At 51.7% G+C, this 19,703-nt stretch overlaps 1 protein-coding gene across 1 annotated transcript in view; it reads left to right on the top strand.

Annotated features, from left to right (window-relative positions):
• Positions 1-19,703, top strand: part of LOC139242056 (3 beta-hydroxysteroid dehydrogenase type 7-like) — a 69,760-nt gene that overhangs the window by 14,911 nt on the left and 35,146 nt on the right. The gene's annotated exons all lie outside the window — the stretch shown is intronic.

Below are 19,703 nucleotides of genomic sequence, written 5' to 3'. Positions count from 1 at the left end.
TGGAGCACCGTGCACAGTTCTGGTTCCATATACCAGGGTTACACCACACTTGGAGCACCGTGCACAGTTCTGGTCCCATATACTTGGGTTAGAGCACACTTGGAGCACTGTGTACAGTTCTGGTCCCATATACCTGGGTTGGACCACACTTGGAGCACTGTGCACAGTTATGGTCTCCATATGCCTGGGTTAGACCACACTTGGAGCACCGTGCACAGTTTTGGTCCCATATACCTGGGTTAGACCACACGTGGAGCACTGTGCACAGTACTGGTCCCATATACTTGGGTTAGACCACACTTGGAGCACTGTGTACAGTTCTGGTCTCCATATACCTGGGTTCGACCACACTTGGAGCACCGTGCACAGTTCTGGTCCCATATACGTGGGTTGGACAAGACTTGGAGCACTGTGCACAGTTCTGGTCCCATATACGTGGGTTGGACAACACTTGGAGCACTGTGCACAGTTCTGGTCTCCATATACATGAGTTAGACCACACTTGGAGCACTGTGCACAGTTCTGGTCTCCATATACATGGGTTAGACCACACTTGGAGCACTATGCACAGTTCTGGTCCCATATACCTGGGTTAGACCACACCTGGAGCACTGTGCACAGTTCTGGTCTGGTGAGACCACACTTGCAGCACTGTGCACAGTTCTGGTCTGGTTGGACCACACTTGGAGCACTGTGCACAGTTCTGGTCCCAGAAACCTGGGTTAGACCACACTTGGAGCATTGTGCACAGTTCTGGTCTCCATATACCTGGGTTAGACCACAACTGGAGCACTATGCACAGTTCTGGTCCCATATACCTGGGTTAGACCACACGTGGAGCACTGTGCATAGTTCTGGTCCCATATACCTGGGTTGGACCACACTTGGAGCACTGTGTACAGTCCTGGTCCCATATACCTGGGTTCGACCACACTTGGAGCACTGTGCACAGTTCTGGTTCTATATCCCTGGGTTACACCACACTTGGAGCACCGTGCACAGTTCTGGTCCCATATACCTAGGTTGGACCACTCTTGGAGCACTGTGCACAGTTCTGGTCCCATATACCTGGGAAAGAGCACAGTTCTGGTTCTATATACCAGGGTTACACCACACTTGGAGCACCGTGCACAGTTCTGGTCCCATATACCTGGGTTAGACCACACTTGGAGCACTGTGTACAGTTCTGGTCCCATATACCTGGGTTAGACCACACTTGGAGCATTGTGCAGAGTTCTGGTTTTCCATATACCTGGGTTAGACCACACCTGAAGCACAATGCACAGTTCTGGTCCCATATACCTGGGTTAGACCAGACTTGGAGCACTGTGCACAGTTCTGGCCTCAATAACCCTGGGTTAGACCACACTTGGAGCACTGTGCAAAGTTCTGGTCCCATATACCTGGGTTGGACCACTCCTGGAGCACTGTGCACAGTTCTGGTCTCATATACCTGGGTTAGACCACACTTGGAGCACCGTGCACAGTTCTGGTCCCATATACCTGGGTTAGACCACACTTGGAGCACTGTGCACAGTACTAGTCCCATATACTTGGGTTAGACCACACTTGGAGCACTGTGTACAGTTCTGGTCCCAGAAACCTGAGTTAGACTACACTTGAAGCACTGTGCACAGTTCTGGTCCCATATATTGGTTTGAGCACACTTGGAGCACTGTGCACAGTTCTGGTCCCATATACCTGGGTTAGACCACACTTGGAGCACTGTGCACAGTACTGCTCCCATATACTTGGGTTCGACCACACTTGGAGCACTGTGTGCAGTTCTGGTCTCCATATACCTGGGTTCGACCACACTTGGAGCACCGTGCACAGTTCTGGTCCCATATACGTGGGTTGGACAACACTTGGAGCACTGTGCACAGTTCTGGTCCCATATACGTGGGTTGGACAACACTTGGAGCACTGTGCACAGTTCTGGTCTCCATATACATGGGTTAGACCACACTTGGAGCACTATGCACAGTTCTGGTCCCATATACCTGGGTTAGACCACACCTGGAGCACTGTGCACAGTTCTGGTCTGGTGAGACCACACTTGCAGCACTGTGCACAGTTCTGGTCTGGTTGGACCACACTTGGAGCACTATGCACAGTTCTGGACCCATATACCTGGGTTAGACCACACGTGGAGCACTGTGCATAGTTCTGGTCCCATATACCTGGGTTGGACCACACTTGGAGCACTGTGTACAGTTCTGGTCCCATATACCTGGGTTGGACCACTCCTGGAGCACTGTGCACAGTTCTGGTCTCATATACCTGGGTTAGACCACACTTGGAGCACTGTGCACAGTTCTGGTCCCATATACCTGGGTTAGACCACACTTGGAGCACTGTGTACAGTTCTGGTCTCATATACCTGGGTTAGACCACACTTGGAGCACTGTGCACAGTTCTGGTCTGGTTAGACCACACTTGGAGCACTGTGCACAGTTCTGGTCCCATATACCTGGGTTAGACCACACTTGGAGCACTGTGCACAGTTCTGGTCTGGTTAGACCACACTTGGAGCACCGTGCACAGTTCTGGTCTGGTTAGATCACACTTGGAGCACTGTGCACAGTTCTGGTCCCATATCCCTGGGTTACACCACACTTGGAGCACCGTGCACAGTTCTGGTCTGGTTAGACCACACTTGGAGCACCGTGCACAGTTCTGGTCCCATATACCTGGGTTAGACCACACTTGGAGCACTGTGCACAGTACTGGTCCCATATACTTGGGTTAGACCACACTTGGAGCACTGTGTACAGTTCTGGTCTCCATATACCTGGGTTCGACCATACTTGGAGCACCGTGCACAGTTCTGGTCCCATATACGTGGGTTGGACCACACTTGGAGCACTGTGCACAGTTCTGGTCCCATTTCCTGGGTTGGACCACACTTGAGAGCACTGTGCACAGTTTTGGTCCCATTTCCCTGGGAAAGAGCACACTTGGAGCACTGTGCACAGTTCTGGTCTGGTTAGACCACACTTGGAGCACTGTGCACAGTTCTGGTCCCAGAAACCTGGGTTAGACCACACTTGGAGCACCGTGCACAGTTCTGGTCCCAGAAACCTGGGTTAGACCACACTTGGTGCACCGTGCACAGTTCTGGTCCCATATACCTGGGTTGGACCACTCTTGGAGCACTGTGCACAGTTCTGGTCCCATACACCTGGGAAAGAGCACACTTGGAGCACTGTGCACAGTTCTGGTCTCCATATACCTGGGTTAGACCACACTTGGAGCACCGTGCACAGTTCTGGTTCCATATACCTGGGTTACACCACACTTGGAGCACCGTGCACAGTTCTGGTCCCATATACCTGGGTTAGACCACACTTGGAGTACTGTGTACAGTCCTGGTCCCATATACCTGGGTTCGACCACACTTGGAGCACTGTGCACAGTTCTGGTCTCATAAACCTGGGTTGGACCACGCTTGGAGCACTGTGCACAGTTCTGGTTCTATATACCAGGGTTACACCACACTTGGAGCACCGTGCACAGTTCTGGTCCCATATACCTGGGTTAGACCACACTTGGAGCACTGTGTACAGTTCTGGTCCCATATACCTGGGTTAGACCACAGTTGGAGCATTGTGCATAGTTCTGGTCTCCATATACCTGGGTTAGACCACAGCTGGAGCACTATGCACAGTTCTGGTCCCATATACCTGGGTTCGACCACACTTGGAGCACTGTGCACAGTTCTGGCCTCAATATCCCTGGGTTAGACCACACTTGGAGCACTGTGCAAAGTTCTGGTCCCATATACCTGGGTTGGACCACTCTTGGAGCACTGTGCACAGTTCTGGTCCCATATACCTGGAAAAGAGCACACGGAGCACCGTGCACAGTTTTGGTCCCATATACCTGGGTTAGACCACACGTGGAGCACTGTGCACAGTACTGGTCCCATATACCTGGGAAAGAGCACACTTGGAGCACTGTGCACAGTTCTGGTCTCCATATACCTGGGTTAGACCACACTTGGAGCACTGTGCACAGTTCTGGCCTCAATATCCCTGGGTTAGACCACACTTGGAGCACTGTGCAAAGTTCTGGTCCCATATACCTGGGTTGGACCACTCTTGGAGCACTGTGCACAGTTCTGGTCCCATATACCTGGGTTAGAGCACACTTGGAGCACTGTGCACAGTTCTGGTCTCCATATACCTGGGTTAGACCACACTTGGAGCACCGTGCACAGTTCTGGTTCCATATACCTGGGTTACACCACACTTGGAGCACCGTGCACAGTTCTGGTCCCATATACTTGGGTTAGAGCACACTTGGAGCACTGTGTACAGTTCTGGTCCCATATACCTGGGTTGGACCACACTTGGAGCACTGTGCACAGTTATGGTCTCCATATGCCTGGGTTAGACCACACTTGGAGCACCGTGCACAGTTTTGGTCTCCATATACCTGGGTTCGACCACACTTGGAGCACCGTGCACAGTTCTGGTCCCATATACGTGGGTTGGACAAGACTTGGAGCACCGTGCACAGTTCTGGTCCCATATACGTGGGTTGGACAACACTTGGAGCACTGTGCACAGTTCTGGTCTCCATATACATGGGTTAGACCACACTTGGAGCACTGTGCACAGTTCTGGTCTCCATATACATGGGTTAGACCACACTTGGAGCACTATGCACAGTTCTGGTCCCATATACCTGGGTTAGACCACACCTGGAGCACTGTGCACAGTTCTGGTCTGGTGAGACCACACTTGCAGCACTGTGCACAGTTCTGGTCTGGTTGGACCACACTTGGAGCACTGTGCACAGTTCTGGTCCCAGAAACCTGGGTTAGACCACACTTGGAGCACTGTGCACAGTTCTGGTCCCAGAAACCTGGGTTAGACTACACTTGAAGCACTGTGCACAGTTCTGGTCCCATATATTGGTTTGAGCACACTTGGAGCACTGTGCACAGTTCTGGTCCCAAATACCTGGGTTGGACCACACTTGGAGCATTGTGCACAGTTCTGGTCTCCATATACCTGGGTTAGACCACAACTGGAGCACTATGCACAGTTCTGGTCCCATATACCTGGGTTAGACCACACGTGGAGCACTGTGCATAGTTCTGGTCCCATATACCTGGGTTCGACCACACTTGGAGCACTGTGCACAGTTCTGGTCTCATGGACCTTGGTTAGACCACACTTGGAGCACCGTGCACAGTTCTGGTCCCATATACCTGGTTTAGACCACACTTGGAGCACTGTGTACAGTTCTGGTCCCATATACCTGGGTTAGACCACACTTGGAGCACTGTGCACAGTTCTGGCCTCAATAACCCTGGGTTGGACCACACTTGGAGCACTGTGCAAAGTTCTGGTCCCATATACCTGGGTTGGACCACTCCTGGAGCACCGTGCACAGTACTGGTCCCATTTACCTGGGTTAGACCACACTTGGAGCACTCTGCACAGTTCTGGTTCTATATCCCTGGGTTACACCACACTTGGAGCACCGTGCACAGTTCTGGTCCCATATACTTGGGTTAGACCACAATTGGAGCACTGTGCACAGTCCTCGTCTCCATATCCATGGGTTAGACCACACGTGGAGCACTGTGCACAGTTCTGGTCTGGTTAGACCACACTTGGAGCACTGTGCACAGTTCTGGTCTGGTTAGACCACACTTGGAGCACTGTGCACAGTTCTGGTCTGGTTAGACCACACTTGGAGCACTGTGCACAGTTCTGGTCTGGTTAGACCACACTTGGAGCACCGTGCACAGTTCTGGTCCCAGAAACCTGGGTTAGACCACACTTGGAGCACCGTGCACAGTTCTGGTCCCATATCCCTGGGTTGGACCACTCTTGGAGCACTGTGCACAGTTCTGGTCCCATATACCTGGGTTCGACCACACTTGGAGCACTGTACACAGTTCTGGTCTCATATACCTGGGTTAGACCACACTTGGAGCACCGTGCACAGTTCTGGTCCCATATACCTGGGTTAGACAACACTTGGAGCACTGTGTACAATTCTTGTCCCATATACCTGGGTTCGACCACACTTGGAGCACTGTACACAGTTCTGGTCTCATATACCTGGGTTAGACAACACTTGGAGCACTGTGTACAATTCTTGTCCCATATATCTGGGTTGGACCACACTTGGAGCACTCTGCACAGTTCTGGTTCTATATACCAGGGTTACACCACACTTGGAGCACCGTGCACAGTTCTGGTCCCATATACCTGGGTTAGACCACACTTGGAGCACTGTGTACAGTTCTGGTCCCATATACCTGGGTTAGACCACACTTGGAGCATTATGCATAGTTCTGGTCTCCATATACCTGGGTTAGACCACACCTGAAGCACAATGCACAGTTCTGGTCCCATATACCTGGGTTAGACCAGACTTGGAGCACTGTGCACAGTTCTGGTCTCCATCTACCTGGGTTAGACCACACTTGGAGCGCCGTGCACAGTTCTGGTCCCATATACCTGGGTTAGACCACACTTGGAGCACTGTGTACAGTTTTGGTCTGGTTAGACCACACTTGGAGCACTGTGCACAGTTCTGGTCCCAGAAACCTGGGTTAGACCACACTTGGAGCACTGTGCACAGTCCTCGTCTCCATATCCATGGGTTAGACCACACTTGGAGCACTGTGCACAGTTCTGGTCCCATACATCTGGGTTAGACCACACTTCGAGCACTGTGCACAGTTCTGGTCCCATATACCTGGGTTGGACCACTCTTGGAGCACTGTGTACAGTTCTGGTCCCATATACCTGGATTAGACCACACTTGGAGCACTGTGCACAGTTCTGGTCCCATTTCCTGGGTTGGACCACACTTGAGAGCACTGTGCACAGTTTTGGTCCCATTTCCCTGGGAAGGAGCACACTTGGAGCACTGTGCACAGTTCTGGTCTGGTTAGACCACACTTGGAGCACTGTGCACAGTTCTGGTCCCAGAAACCTGGGTTAGACCACACTTGGAGCACCGTGCACAGTTCTGGTCCCATATACCTGGGTTGGACCACTCTTGGAGCACTGTGCACAGTTCTGGTCCCATATACCTGGGAAAGAGCACACTTGGAGCACTGTGCACAGTTCTGGTCTCTATATACCTGGGTTAGACCACACTTGGAGCACCGTGCACAGTTCTGGTTCCATATACCTGGGTTACACCACACTTGGAGCACCGTGCACAGTTCTGGTCCCATATACTTGGGTTAGAGCACACTTGGAGCACTGTGTACAGTTCTGGTCCCATATACCTGGGTTGGACCACACTTGGAGCACTGTGCACAGTTCTGGTCTGGTTAGACCACACTTGGAGCACTGTGCACAGTTCTGGTCCCAGAAACCTGGGTTAGACCACACTTGGAGCACCGTGCACAGTTCTGGTCCCAGAAACCTGGGTTAGACCACACTTGGTGCACCGTGCACAGTTCTGGTCCCATATACCTGGGTTGGACCACTCTTGGAGCACTGTGCACAGTTCTGGTCTCCATATACATGAGTTAGACCACACTTGGAGCACTGTGCACAGTTCTGGTCTCCATATACATGGGTTAGACCACACTTGGAGCACTATGCACAGTTCTGGTCCCATATACCTGGGTTAGACCACACCTGGAGCACTGTGCACAGTTCTGGTCTGGTGAGACCACACTTGCAGCACTGTGCACAGTTCTGGTCTGGTTGGACCACACTTGGAGCACTGTGCACAGTTCTGGTCCCAGAAACCTGGGTTAGACCACACTTGGAGCATTGTGCACAGTTCTGGTCTCCATATACCTGGGTTAGACCACAACTGGAGCACTATGCACAGTTCTGGTCCCATATACCTGGGTTAGACCACACGTGGAGCACTGTGCATAGTTCTGGTCCCATATACCTGGGTTGGACCACACTTGGAGCACTGTGTACAGTCCTGGTCCCATATACCTGGGTTCGACCACACTTGGAGCACTGTGCACAGTTCTGGTTCTATATCCCTGGGTTACACCACACTTGGAGCACCGTGCACAGTTCTGGTCCCATATACCTAGGTTGGACCACTCTTGGAGCACTGTGCACAGTTCTGGTCCCATATACCTGGGAAAGAGCACACTTGGAGCACTGTGCACAGTTCTGGTTCTATATACCAGGGTTACACCACACTTGGAGCACCGTGCACAGTTCTGGTCCCATATACCTGGGTTAGACCACACTTGGAGCACTGTGTACAGTTCTGGTCCCATATACCTGGGTTAGACCACACTTGGAGCATTGTGCAGAGTTCTGGTTTTCCATATACCTGGGTTAGACCACACCTGAAGCACAATGCACAGTTCTGGTCCCATATACCTGGGTTAGACCAGACTTGGAGCACTGTGCACAGTTCTGGCCTCAATAACCCTGGGTTAGACCACACTTGGAGCACTGTGCAAAGTTCTGGTCCCATATACCTGGGTTGGACCACTCCTGGAGCACTGTGCACAGTTCTGGTCTCATATACCTGGGTTAGACCACACTTGGAGCACCGTGCACAGTTCTGGTCCCATATACCTGGGTTAGACCACACTTGGAGCACTGTGCACAGTACTAGTCCCATATACTTGGGTTAGACCACACTTGGAGCACTGTGTACAGTTCTGGTCCCAGAAACCTGAGTTAGACTACACTTGAAGCACTGTGCACAGTTCTGGTCCCATATATTGGTTTGAGCACACTTGGAGCACTGTGCACAGTTCTGGTCCCATATACCTGGGTTAGACCACACTTGGAGCACTGTGCACAGTACTGCTCCCATATACTTGGGTTCGACCACACTTGGAGCACTGTGTGCAGTTCTGGTCTCCATATACCTGGGTTCGACCACACTTGGAGCACCGTGCACAGTTCTGGTCCCATATACGTGGGTTGGACAACACTTGGAGCACTGTGCACAGTTCTGGTCCCATATACGTGGGTTGGACAACACTTGGAGCACTGTGCACAGTTCTGGTCTCCATATACATGGGTTAGACCACACTTGGAGCACTATGCACAGTTCTGGTCCCATATACCTGGGTTAGACCACACCTGGAGCACTGTGCACAGTTCTGGTCTGGTGAGACCACACTTGCAGCACTGTGCACAGTTCTGGTCTGGTTGGACCACACTTGGAGCACTATGCACAGTTCTGGACCCATATACCTGGGTTAGACCACACGTGGAGCACTGTGCATAGTTCTGGTCCCATATACCTGGGTTGGACCACACTTGGAGCACTGTGTACAGTTCTGGTCCCATATACCTGGGTTAGACCACACCTGGAGCACTGTGCACAGTTCTGGTCTCATATACCTGGGTTAGACCACACTTGGAGCACTGTGTACAGTTCTGGTCCCATATACCTGGGTTAGACCACACTTGGAGCACTGTGTACAGTTCTGGTCCCATATACCTGGGTTGGACCACTCCTGGAGCACTGTGCACAGTTCTGGTCTCATATACCTGGGTTAGACCACACTTGGAGCACTGTGCACAGTTCTGGTCCCATATACCTGGGTTAGACCACACTTGGAGCACTGTGTACAGTTCTGGTCTCATATACCTGGGTTAGACCACACTTGGAGCACTGTGCACAGTTCTGGTCTGGTTAGACCACACTTGGAGCACTGTGCACAGTTCTGGTCCCATATACCTGGGTTAGACCACACTTGGAGCACTGTGCACAGTTCTGGTCTGGTTAGACCACACTTGGAGCACCGTGCACAGTTCTGGTCTGGTTAGATCACACTTGGAGCACTGTGCACAGTTCTGGTCCCATATCCCTGGGTTACACCACACTTGGAGCACCGTGCACAGTTCTGGTCTGGTTAGACCACACTTGGAGCACCGTGCACAGTTCTGGTCCCATATACCTGGGTTAGACCACACTTGGAGCACTGTGCACAGTACTGGTCCCATATACTTGGGTTAGACCACACTTGGAGCACTGTGTACAGTTCTGGTCTCCATATACCTGGGTTCGACCATACTTGGAGCACCGTGCACAGTTCTGGTCCCATATACGTGGGTTGGACCACACTTGGAGCACTGTGCACAGTTCTGGTCCCATTTCCTGGGTTGGACCACACTTGAGAGCACTGTGCACAGTTTTGGTCCCATTTCCCTGGGAAAGAGCACACTTGGAGCACTGTGCACAGTTCTGGTCTGGTTAGACCACACTTGGAGCACTGTGCACAGTTCTGGTCCCAGAAACCTGGGTTAGACCACACTTGGAGCACCGTGCACAGTTCTGGTCCCAGAAACCTGGGTTAGACCACACTTGGTGCACCGTGCACAGTTCTGGTCCCATATACCTGGGTTGGACCACTCTTGGAGCACTGTGCACAGTTCTGGTCCCATACACCTGGGAAAGAGCACACTTGGAGCACTGTGCACAGTTCTGGTCTCCATATACCTGGGTTAGACCACACTTGGAGCACCGTGCACAGTTCTGGTTCCATATACCTGGGTTACACCACACTTGGAGCACCGTGCACAGTTCTGGTCCCATATACCTGGGTTAGACCACACTTGGAGTACTGTGTACAGTCCTGGTCCCATATACCTGGGTTCGACCACACTTGGAGCACTGTGCACAGTTCTGGTCTCATAAACCTGGGTTGGACCACGCTTGGAGCACTGTGCACAGTTCTGGTTCTATATACCAGGGTTACACCACACTTGGAGCACCGTGCACAGTTCTGGTCCCATATACCTGGGTTAGACCACACTTGGAGCACTGTGTACAGTTCTGGTCCCATATACCTGGGTTAGACCACAGTTGGAGCATTGTGCATAGTTCTGGTCTCCATATACCTGGGTTAGACCACAGCTGGAGCACTATGCACAGTTCTGGTCCCATATACCTGGGTTCGACCACACTTGGAGCACTGTGCACAGTTCTGGCCTCAATATCCCTGGGTTAGACCACACTTGGAGCACTGTGCAAAGTTCTGGTCCCATATACCTGGGTTGGACCACTCTTGGAGCACTGTGCACAGTTCTGGTCCCATATACCTGGAAAAGAGCACACGGAGCACCGTGCACAGTTTTGGTCCCATATACCTGGGTTAGACCACACGTGGAGCACTGTGCACAGTACTGGTCCCATACACCTGGGAAAGAGCACACTTGGAGCACTGTGCACAGTTCTGGTCTCCATATACCTGGGTTAGACCACACTTGGAGCACTGTGCACAGTTCTGGCCTCAATATCCCTGGGTTAGACCACACTTGGAGCACTGTGCAAAGTTCTGGTCCCATATACCTGGGTTGGACCACTCTTGGAGCACTGTGCACAGTTCTGGTCCCATATACCTGGGTTAGAGCACACTTGGAGCACTGTGCACAGTTCTGGTCTCCATATACCTGGGTTAGACCACACTTGGAGCACCGTGCACAGTTCTGGTTCCATATACCTGGGTTACACCACACTTGGAGCACCGTGCACAGTTCTGGTCCCATATACTTGGGTTAGAGCACACTTGGAGCACTGTGTACAGTTCTGGTCCCATATACCTGGGTTGGACCACACTTGGAGCACTGTGCACAGTTATGGTCTCCATATGCCTGGGTTAGACCACACTTGGAGCACCGTGCACAGTTTTGGTCTCCATATACCTGGGTTCGACCACACTTGGAGCACCGTGCACAGTTCTGGTCCCATATACGTGGGTTGGACAAGACTTGGAGCACCGTGCACAGTTCTGGTCCCATATACGTGGGTTGGACAACACTTGGAGCACTGTGCACAGTTCTGGTCTCCATATACATGGGTTAGACCACACTTGGAGCACTGTGCACAGTTCTGGTCTCCATATACATGGGTTAGACCACACTTGGAGCACTATGCACAGTTCTGGTCCCATATACCTGGGTTAGACCACACCTGGAGCACTGTGCACAGTTCTGGTCTGGTGAGACCACACTTGCAGCACTGTGCACAGTTCTGGTCTGGTTGGACCACACTTGGAGCACTGTGCACAGTTCTGGTCCCAGAAACCTGGGTTAGACCACACTTGGAGCACTGTGCACAGTTCTGGTCCCAGAAACCTGGGTTAGACTACACTTGAAGCACTGTGCACAGTTCTGGTCCCATATATTGGTTTGAGCACACTTGGAGCACTGTGCACAGTTCTGGTCCCAAATACCTGGGTTGGACCACACTTGGAGCATTGTGCACAGTTCTGGTCTCCATATACCTGGGTTAGACCACAACTGGAGCACTATGCACAGTTCTGGTCCCATATACCTGGGTTAGACCACACGTGGAGCACTGTGCATAGTTCTGGTCCCATATACCTGGGTTCGACCACACTTGGAGCACTGTGCACAGTTCTGGTCTCATGTACCTTGGTTAGACCACACTTGGAGCACCGTGCACAGTTCTGGTCCCATATACCTGGTTTAGACCACACTTGGAGCACTGTGTACAGTTCTGGTCCCATATACCTGGGTTAGACCACACTTGGAGCACTGTGCACAGTTCTGGCCTCAATAACCCTGGGTTGGACCACACTTGGAGCACTGTGCAAAGTTCTGGTCCCATATACCTGGGTTGGACCACTCCTGGAGCACCGTGCACAGTACTGGTCCCATTTACCTGGGTTAGACCACACTTGGAGCACTCTGCACAGTTCTGGTTCTATATCCCTGGGTTACACCACACTTGGAGCACCGTGCACAGTTCTGGTCCCATATACTTGGGTTAGACCACAATTGGAGCACTGTGCACAGTCCTCGTCTCCATATCCATGGGTTAGACCACACGTGGAGCACTGTGCACAGTTCTGGTCTGGTTAGACCACACTTGGAGCACTGTGCACAGTTCTGGTCTGGTTAGACCACACTTGGAGCACTGTGCACAGTTCTGGTCTGGTTAGACCACACTTGGAGCACTGTGCACAGTTCTGGTCTGGTTAGACCACACTTGGAGCACCGTGCACAGTTCTGGTCCCAGAAACCTGGGTTAGACCACACTTGGAGCACCGTGCACAGTTCTGGTCCCATATCCCTGGGTTGGACCACTCTTGGAGCACTGTGCACAGTTCTGGTCCCATATACCTGGGTTCGACCACACTTGGAGCACTGTACACAGTTCTGGTCTCATATACCTGGGTTAGACCACACTTGGAGCACCGTGCACAGTTCTGGTCCCATATACCTGGGTTAGACAACACTTGGAGCACTGTGTACAATTCTTGTCCCATATACCTGGGTTCGACCACACTTGGAGCACTGTACACAGTTCTGGTCTCATATACCTGGGTTAGACAACACTTGGAGCACTGTGTACAATTCTTGTCCCATATATCTGGGTTGGACCACACTTGGAGCACTCTGCACAGTTCTGGTTCTATATACCAGGGTTACACCACACTTGGAGCACCGTGCACAGTTCTGGTCCCATATACCTGGGTTAGACCACACTTGGAGCACTGTGTACAGTTCTGGTCCCATATACCTGGGTTAGACCACACTTGGAGCACTGTGCACAGTTCTGGTCCCATTTCCTGGGTTGGACCACACTTGAGAGCACTGTGCACAGTTTTGGTCTGGTTAGACCACACTTGGAGCACTGTGCACAGTTCTGGTCCCAGAAACCTGGGTTAGACCACACTTGGAGCACTGTGCACAGTCCTCGTCTCCATATCCATGGGTTAGACCACACTTGGAGCACTGTGCACAGTTCTGGTCCCATACATCTGGGTTAGACCACACTTCGAGCACTGTGCACAGTTCTGGTCCCATATACCTGGATTAGACCACACTTGGAGCACTGTGCACAGTTCTGGTCCCATTTCCTGGGTTGGACCACACTTGAGAGCACTGTGCACAGTTTTGGTCCCATTTCCCTGGGAAGGAGCACACTTGGAGCACTGTGCACAGTTCTGGTCTGGTTAGACCACACTTGGAGCACTGTGCACAGTTCTGGTCCCAGAAACCTGGGTTAGACCACACTTGGAGCACCGTGCACAGTTCTGGTCCCATATACCTGGGTTGGACCACTCTTGGAGCACTGTGCACAGTTCTGGTCCCATATACCTGGGAAAGAGCACACTTGGAGCACTGTGCACAGTTCTGGTCTCTATATACCTGGGTTAGACCACACTTGGAGCACCGTGCACAATTCTGGTTCCATATACCTGGGTTACACCACACTTGGAGCACCGTGCACAGTTCTGGTCCCATATACCTGGGTTAGACCACACTTGGAGCACCGTGCACAGTTCTGGTCCCATATACCTGGGTTTGACCACACCTGGAGCACTGTGCACAGTTCTGGTCTGGTGAGATCACACTTGGAGCACTGTGTACATTTCTGGTCTGGTTAGACCACACTTGGAGCACTGTGCACAGTTCTGGTCCCAGAAACCTGGGTTAGACCACACTTGGAGCACTGTGCACAGTTCTGGTCTCCATATACATAGGTTTGACCACACTTGGAGCACTGTGTACAGTTCTGGTCCCATATACCTGGGTTCGACCACACTTGGAGTACTGTACACAGTTCTGGTCTCATATACCTGGGTTAGACCACACTTGGAGCACCGTGCACAGTTCTGGTCCCATATACCTGGGTTAGACAACACTTGGAGCACTGTGTACAATTCTTGTCCCATATATCTGGGTTGGACCACACTTGGAGCACTGTGCACAGTTCTGGTTCTATATACCAGGGTTACACCACACTTGGAGCACCGTGCACAGTTCTGGTCCCATATACCTGGGTTAGACCACACTTGGAGCACTGTGTACAGTTCTGGTCCCATATACCTGGGTTAGACCACACTTGGAGCATTATGCATAGTTCTGGTCTCCATATACCTGGGTTAGACCACACCTGAAGCACAATGCACAGTTCTGGTCCCATATACCTGGGTTAGACCAGACTTGGAGCACTGTGCACAGTTCTGGTCTCCATCTACCTGGGTTAGACCACACTTGGAGCGCCGAGCACAGTTCTGGTCCCATATACCTGGGTTAGACCATACTTGGAGTACTGTGCACAGTTATGGTCTCCTTATACCTGGGTTAGACCACACTTGGAGCACCGTGCACAGTTCTGGTCCCATATACCTGGGTTAGACCACACTTGGAGCACTGTGCACAGTACTGGTCCCATATACTTGGGTTAGACCACACTTGGAGCACTGTGCACAGTTCTGGTTCTATATTCCAGGGTTACACCACACTTGGAGCACCGTGCACAGTTCTGGTCCCATATACCTGGGTTAGACCACACTTGGAGCACTGTGTACAGTTCTGGTCCCATATACCTGGGTTAGACCACACTTGGAGCATTATGCATAGTTCTGGTCTCCATATACCTGGGTTAGACCACACCTGAAGCACAATGCACAGTTCTGGTCCCATATACCTGGGTTAGACCAGACTTGGAGCACTGTGCACAGTTCTGGTCTCCATCTACCTGGGTTAGACCACACTTGGAGCGCCGAGCACAGTTCTGGTCCCATATACCTGGGTTAGACCATACTTGGAGTACTGTGCACAGTTATGGTCTCCTTATACCTGGGTTAGACCACACTTGGAGCACCGTGCACAGTTCTGGTCCCATATACCTGGGTTAGACCACACTTGGAGCACTGTGCACAGTACTGGTCCCATATACTTGGTTTATACCACACTTGGAGCACTGTGTACAGTTCTGGTCCCATATACCTGGGTTAGACCACACTTCGAGCACTGTGCACAGTTCTGGCCTCAATAACCCTGGGTTGGACCACACTTGGAGCACTGTGCAAAGTTCTGGTCCCATATACCTGGGTTGGACCACTCCTGGAGCACTGTGCACAGTTCTGGTCCCATATACCTGGTTTAGACCACACTTGGAGCACTGTGTGCAGTTCTGGTCCCATATACCTGGGTTGCACCACACTTGGAGCACTGTGCAAAGTTCTGGTCCCATATACCTGGGTTGGACCACTCCTGGAGCACCGTGCACAGTACTGGTCCCATTTACCTGGGTTAGACCACACTTGGAGCACTCTGCACAGTTCTGGTTCTATATCCCTGGGTTACACCACACTTGGAGCACCGTGCACAGTTCTGGTCCCATATACTTGGGTTAGACCACAATTGGAGCACTGTGCACAGTCCTCGTCTCCATATCCATGGGTTAGACCACACGTGGAGCACTGTGCACAGTTCTGGTCTGGTTAGACCACACTTGGAGCACTGTGCACAGTTCTGGTCTGGTTAGACCACACTTGGAGCACTGTGCACAGTTCTGGTCTGGTTAGACCACACTTGGAGCACTGTGCACAGTTCTGGTCTGGTTAGACCACACTTGGAGCACCGTGCACAGTTCTGGTCCCAGAAACCTGGGTTAGACCACACTTGGAGCACCGTGCACAGTTCTGGTCCCATATCCCTGGGTTGGACCACTCTTGGAGCACTGTGCACAGTTCTGGTCCCATATACCTGGGTTCGACCACACTTGGAGCACTGTACACAGTTCTGGTCTCATATACCTGGGTTAGACCACACTTGGAGCACCGTGCACAGTTCTGGTCCCATATACCTGGGTTAGACAACACTTGGAGCACTGTGTACAATTCTTGTCCCATATACCTGGGTTCGACCACACTTGGAGCACTGTACACAGTTCTGGTCTCATATACCTGGGTTAGACAACACTTGGAGCACTGTGTACAATTCTTGTCCCATATATCTGGGTTGGACCACACTTGGAGCACTCTGCACAGTTCTGGTTCTATATACCAGGGTTACACCACACTTGGAGCACCGTGCACAGTTCTGGTCCCATATACCTGGGTTAGACCACACTTGGAGCACTGTGTACAGTTCTGGTCCCATATACCTGGGTTAGACCACACTTGGAGCATTATGCATAGTTCTGGTCTCCATATACCTGGGTTAGACCACACCTGAAGCACAATGCACAGTTCTGGTCCCATATACCTGGGTTAGACCAGACTTGGAGCACTGTGCACAGTTCTGGTCTCCATCTACCTGGGTTAGACCACACTTGGAGCGCCGTGCACAGTTCTGGTCCCATATACCTGGGTTAGACCACACTTGGAGCACTGTGTACAGTTCTGGTCTGGTTAGACCACACTTGGAGCACTGTGCACAGTTCTGGTCCCAGAAACCTGGGTTAGACCACACTTGGAGCACTGTGCACAGTCCTCGTCTCCATATCCATGGGTTAGACCACACTTGGAGCACTGTGCACAGTTCTGGTCCCATACATCTGGGTTAGACCACACTTCGAGCACTGTGCACAGTTCTGGTCCCATATACCTGGATTAGACCACACTTGGAGCACTGTGCACAGTTCTGGTCCCATTTCCTGGGTTGGACCACACTTGAGAGCACTGTGCACAGTTTTGGTCCCATTTCCCTGGGAAGGAGCACACTTGGAGCACTGTGCACAGTTCTGGTCTGGTTAGACCACACTTGGAGCACTGTGCACAGTTCTGGTCCCAGAAACCTGGGTTAGACCACACTTGGAGCACCGTGCACAGTTCTGGTCCCATATACCTGGGTTGGACCACTCTTGGAGCACTGTGCACAGTTCTGGTCCCATATACCTGGGAAAGAGCACACTTGGAGCACTGTGCACAGTTCTGGTCTCTATATACCTGGGTTAGACCACACTTGGAGCACCGTGCACAGTTCTGGTTCCATATACCTGGGTTACACCACACTTGGAGCACCGTGCACAGTTCTGGTCCCATATACCTGGGTTAGACCACACTTGGAGCACCGTGCACAGTTCTGGTCCCATATACCTGGGTTTGACCACACCTGGAGCACTGTGCACAGTTCTGGTCTGGTGAGATCACACTTGGAGCACTGTGTACAGTTCTGGTCTGGTTAGACCACACTTGGAGCACTGTGCACAGTTCTGGTCCCAGAAACCTGGGTTAGACCACACTTGGAGCACTGTGCACAGTTCTGGTCTCCATATACATAGGTTTGACCACACTTGGAGCACTGTGTACAGTTCTGGTCCCATATACCTGGGTTCGACCACACTTGGAGTACTGTACACAGTTCTGGTCTCATATACCTGGGTTAGACCACACTTGGAGCACCGTGCACAGTTCTGGTCCCATATACCTGGGTTAGACAACACTTGGAGCACTGTGTACAATTCTTGTCCCATATATCTGGGTTGGACCACACTTGGAGCACTGTGCACAGTTCTGGTTCTATATACCAGGGTTACACCACACTTGGAGCACCGTGCACAGTTCTGGTCCCATATACCTGGGTTAGACCACACTTGGAGCACTGTGTACAGTTCTGGTCCCATATACCTGGGTTAGACCACACTTGGAGCATTATGCATAGTTCTGGTCTCCATATACCTGGGTTAGACCACACCTGAAGCACAATGCACAGTTCTGGTCCCATATACCTGGGTTAGACCAGACTTGGAGCACTGTGCACAGTTCTGGTCTCCATCTACCTGGGTTAGACCACACTTGGAGCGCCGAGCACAGTTCTGGTCCCATATACCTGGGTTAGACCATACTTGGAGTACTGTGCACAGTTATGGTCTCCTTATACCTGGGTTAGACCACACTTGGAGCACCGTGCACAGTTCTGGTCCCATATACCTGGGTTAGACCACACTTGGAGCACTGTGCACAGTACTGGTCCCATATACTTGGGTTAGACCACACTTGGAGCACTGTGCACAGTTCTGGTTCTATATTCCAGGGTTACACCACACTTGGAGCACCGTGCACAGTTCTGGTCCCATATACCTGGGTTAGACCACACTTGGAGCACTGTGTACAGTTCTGGTCCCATATACCTGGGTTAGACCACACTTGGAGCATTATGCATAGTTCTGGTCTCCATATACCTGGGTTAGACCACACCTGAAGCACAATGCACAGTTCTGGTCCCATATACCTGGGTTAGACCAGACTTGGAGCACTGTGCACAGTTCTGGTCTCCATCTACCTGGGTTAGACCACACTTGGAGCGCCGAGCACAGTTCTGGTCCCATATACCTGGGTTAGACCATACTTGGAGTACTGTGCACAGTTATGGTCTCCTTATACCTGGGTTAGACCACACTTGGAGCACCGTGCACAGTTCTGGTCCCATATACCTGGGTTAGACCACACTTGGAGCACTGTGCACAGTACTGGTCCCATATACTTGGGTTAGACCACACTTGGAGCACTGTGTACAGTTCTGGTCTCCATATACCTGGGTTCGACCACACTTGGAGCACCGTGCACAGTTCTGGTCCCATATACGTGGGTTGGACCACACTTGGAGCACTGTGCACAGTTCTGGTCCCATATACCTGGGTTTGACCACACCTGGAGCACTGTGCACAGTTCTGGTCTGGTGAGATCACACTTGGAGCACTGTGTACAGTTCTGGTCTGGTTAGACCACACTTGGAGCACTGTGCACAGTTCTGCTCCCAGAAACCTGGGTTAGACCACACTTGGAGCACTGTGCACAGTTCTGGTCCCAGAAACCTGGGTTAGACCACACTTGGAGCACTGTGCACAGTCCTCGTCTCCATATCCATGGGTTAGACCACACTTGGAACACTGTGCACAGTTCTGGTCCCATACATCTGGGTTAGACCACACTTCGAGCACTGTGCACAGTTCTGGTCCCATATACCTGGATTAGACCACACTTGGAGCACTGTGCACAGTTCTGGTCCCAT

Source organism: Pristiophorus japonicus, unplaced genomic scaffold (assembly GCF_044704955.1).
Source record: "Pristiophorus japonicus isolate sPriJap1 unplaced genomic scaffold, sPriJap1.hap1 HAP1_SCAFFOLD_118, whole genome shotgun sequence".
NCBI classification, from domain to species: Eukaryota; Metazoa; Chordata; class Chondrichthyes; family Pristiophoridae; genus Pristiophorus; species Pristiophorus japonicus.
This window is presented reverse-complemented; position numbering and strand designations above follow the sequence as displayed.